The 4,219-nt window shown below is 39.2% G+C and overlaps 1 pseudogene; it reads right to left on the minus strand.

The window, feature by feature from the left end:
- Positions 1-962: 962 nt before the first annotated feature.
- LOC114115094 (small nucleolar RNA SNORA11) lies at positions 963-1,049 on the minus strand (annotated as a pseudogene).
- Between the last annotated feature and the right edge of the window lie 3,170 nt (positions 1,050-4,219).

The raw sequence follows: 4,219 nt of genomic DNA on the forward strand, positions 1-4,219 counted from the left end.
CCCACACATAAAGCCAAAGTGGCAGAGGTCACTTAAAAGAAATAAATGACATAAAAGCAAAGACTCCAGTGTCCCTTGGCTGATAGCCTCTGGCTTCTTCCTCCCAGTCAGGGCTGCTTTGGGGCTTACTGCTCAATGGACTGAAGGAAATACTTGGAGAGGTCTTTGTTGTTTATGCAAAAATCACTTGCACAGGTCCTGCTAATTTGTCTACTGGAAACACAGTGTAGTCTTATGAGTCTCTCCTTGGGTTGGGGGGAGTTTATTCCCCATCCTTCCCCACATTCCACATTTTTCTGAAGTGTACATTTTCTTTTAAGATATTCTATGGCTTTCTCTTCACTTTGTGGAGAAAGTGCAACCTTGAATGTTTTACAGCTCATTGGGTGATAACTGATAGGGTATTGTTTTCAGCTTAGAAAGTAGAGAGAAAGGAAGTGTACACTGAACACATTAAATCTGAAGACAGAATTTTTCAACATATTTATAAATAACTTGGAACAGAGAATTGATTACTATGGTTTCTGTTGGGCAGAGTGGGGATGATAACAAAAATCAAAGACTTTTTTCCCCCAGTTCATCTTAGGATTAACTTTAATGAAATAAGTAGTGTTGCACATTCTATGGGTTTGGACAAAGGTTTAATAACATATATCCATCTTTATAATGTCTTTCAAAGTATATTCGCTGCTTATAAAAACTGTAGTCTTTTTTCATCTCCCCCAAATCTCCTGATCTTATCATTGTTTCCATAGTTTTGCTTTTTTTTTCAGAATGGCATATACTTGTAATCTATTTTTCTGTCTCCGTTCAAAGCCTTTATAAGGTCTCTCATGGTCCACCCATGCATGGACCAGACAGGCTGTAGGTGGCAAGCTTCCCCACTAAATACTGTAGCTTTTCTTCCAATATTTAGCCCCATTCCATTGGTCCTGCCCAGAAGCCACATGGAAGTGCAGGGGATGTGTTGGGTGTTTGTTCATAGGAAGGCTGCAAGTTTTGTACCCCTTGTCACCATGAGCCCAGATTCATGTCAGGTGAAAGACATTTTAAGTGAAAAAGAAAAATGACATGGCTAAAGAAGATGGATTTAAATAGGGATGGGGCAAGGAAGTGGATGTAGAGATCAATTCCCTTAATCTCTTCCCATATTTCAACCCTCTCTAAACTCTGACAATAGGAAGGAAGGGCTGGAGAGGTCCACATGTCAAGTCCAGCATCCATTTTTCATTCCTGCCTGTTTCCCCCTGTCCGTTCACATCTCTTAGTATTTTTTTTCCAAGTTATTTTCTAATAATGTGGCCTCTTATTCATTCTCTTTCTCAAATTTTTTATGGCACCACCATTGATAGAAATTGGACATCTTAACCATATTATGTCTTCCAATCCATCAACATGGATGTTTTTCCTTTGTTTCTGTCTTTAAAAAATTCTTTCAGCAGTATCTTTTCCTGGTTCTCAACTGTTGTTGTAGGTGACTGTTGCATGTTCCTGTTAGTTTTTCTTGAGTGGTTGGTGACTTTGGACATGATGGTGGTGCCCTTCATTGAGACATAGGATATGTGAAGAGAATCAGTATGTAGAGCATGGGGGAAGCCATGATCCCAGTGCTGGCTCTGTTGAGTATTAAATACTAGTATGGCATCTACTAAATTTACCTAGATGCAGAGATTTGGAGTTAGACATTAATGATGGATAGAATCAGAAGAATGAGTGAAGGTGCTTAGTTCGGAATTTATATAGACAGGGAGAAGAAAATCAGTTCTTTCATTCCCATTTTCTCCAATAACAAGCCATGTAAGTGAGACAGTATTTCCAACTTACTAACCCCACTTCTACTTTGAGTGCATGCTACAACAGCCAACAGGAAAGCGAGAAACATTAAAAGGAGAATTTGGACAAACAGAACTAAGTGTCAAGGGAAGCAAGAGCATGGATACCTGCTTACTGCTTCCTTTCAGCTCTCTGAATAGTGTATTAAATAGTAACAGTGATTCTTTATCCAGTAAGACCTCCCTCCAGGGGCTTGTAAGTCATGTGATTCTTTTCTCATTTCCCCTGATAGAAATAACTGTGGTCTTAAAAGCCTAGAGAGGAAGCGACAGCTCCATTTCTCCTTTTTCTTGTCCAGTAGAACCAGTCTCCTTCAAATGCCATGTAAGACATTTAAAAGTGGCACAGATTCTCTTTAGTCTACAATGATTTGAATGTGATTTGGCATTGAAGGGGACTGGACTGGATGGACATAAAGTTCTGTCATTTAGTCTGTGAAGTGAGATGGCAGTAAAGAGAGTGAGTCCCTTCAGTGTCCCCCAGCGACTTAGTTCCTGAGTATTTCTCGGTCCAATTTACAACCCTTTCCCATTATTTTCTTATGATTTATTTGTGAAGGGGATGAAAGATATGTGATTAAGGAATATTAAAATTTGTGTATAGCTGTTATTAGAATGTAACTTCCATGAGGGCAGGGACCGTGCCTGTTTTGTTCACAACTTCACCTGCAGTGCTGAGAAAAGTGAGTGTGTAGCATGCAGGGGTCACTCACTAAGAGAGTTATTGAAGTAATTTTTATGGTCAGACCATGTACTAGATATGTGTTCATTTTTGGTGTGGAAAATATGTTAACTGTGACCATGTGACTTTGCATTAAACACAGTTACTAACAGATTTTAATAATTTACTTTATAGTTGCTTTGATGCCTTTTCCTAATATCTTAGTTTACATTTGATTTTGGGTTTGCTGTTGGATACTGCTATCAGATGTGAAAATGTAGCAATGTCTTTTTGGCAAGTTTGATTTAGACCTTACATTCATTGTTACTTGTCTAGTCTACAAAGAGACCCTGATAATTGACAATTGTATTCAAGTCCTGAAAGAACTCAGTGAGCTGGCAATTAGGGGTGCCTTCTAGCTGTCACTTTGATTTTGTTGGGATTGTACTTCAATGCTTTGCCTAGGAGCACTACGAGAGAGACAATTTTCCTTTGCAGGCTCCCTGTAGAAAAACGTCACCAGCTTGGGAAAAAAAAAAAGGCACCTACTGACTTACTTATGTCTGGAATTAATGCAATCAGTAACATCTGAAGAAGGTAGATAAAGTATGTTTTCATTTCAATGAGATCAAAAGTTTTAAAACTTTTGAGCTGCTAATCCTACTCCCTTCTTTCTGTTACTTTTTCCTCTTTTCTTCAATGCAATGTATGCATCAAAGCTCTATCTTTGACATGACCAGAACAATTGGAGGCAAGGTGAAAATGCACTGCATAATGAGCGAACACCATGACTTCGCTGAACAGCACAGATCTAAGATGGGGTTCACAGTAGTGACTGCCCCATCCTGGTTACCAGCACTCCAGGAAGTGGAATGAAAGGCATCAGCTTGAATTATCCTGAGGCTCCTCAGCAGCTGTGGAACTTGTTGTAGTCTTTAATGAGATTTAAAAACCCCTAAAGAAAGTCAGGTCCCAGAAAATAGGGAGGACGGGACTGTTTTCTCCGTGGTAAAGACCAGTTTCCATTTATCCTGTCGTGGTTTTTGGAAATGACTTTGCATTGACAACTGAGACTATTGGAGTGAGGGGGTCTGGAGGAGTGGGAAAATGCCTGAGAATTAGGTGCCCTGGCTTGCTAATTAGGTTCCCTGGCTTGCTAATTAGGTTAAATTTAGACAGTGTGACATGTTTGTAAATGAAATACTGTGACTGCAGAAGAGGCATCTATGAACCCCATAGCAAAAGCAGAAAGAAAGCAAAATCAAAACAAGGTATATTGGGGAACTGACAGTTGTTTAAATCAGCATCAGGGTATTTTGGCCTTCTATATTATGGAAATTGGAAGTTAAACTGAGGATATCAACAGAGTGGAAGAAAATACTAACTTGAAAAATATTTTTCTTACCCTGTCCATCATGGAAAGTGATCTTTTAGAAAATTAGCTTCTTAGACTGGGTGGACAATCTCTCACCATATTTTAAAAAGGTCAGTTTTAAGCTAGGATATCCAAAGAGGAAGCTTGCTCTGTGGACTTTATTTTCTGTCCTCTAATCTTCAGTTCTGAGGTTCAGGAAATCTTAAATTCTTACTGACTTAGCATGCCACTGAGAATACTTTGAAAAAGGGGGAGAGATGAAATTAGGGTAGATTCTGTTAATATAAGATCTAGTTCCAGAGACAGAAGGCTGCATGCCTCTCCCTTATACGGCTAAAATTCTGTGTGGCA

Source organism: Ovis aries, chromosome 5 (assembly GCF_016772045.2).
Source record: "Ovis aries strain OAR_USU_Benz2616 breed Rambouillet chromosome 5, ARS-UI_Ramb_v3.0, whole genome shotgun sequence".
Taxonomy (NCBI): domain Eukaryota; kingdom Metazoa; phylum Chordata; class Mammalia; order Artiodactyla; family Bovidae; genus Ovis; species Ovis aries.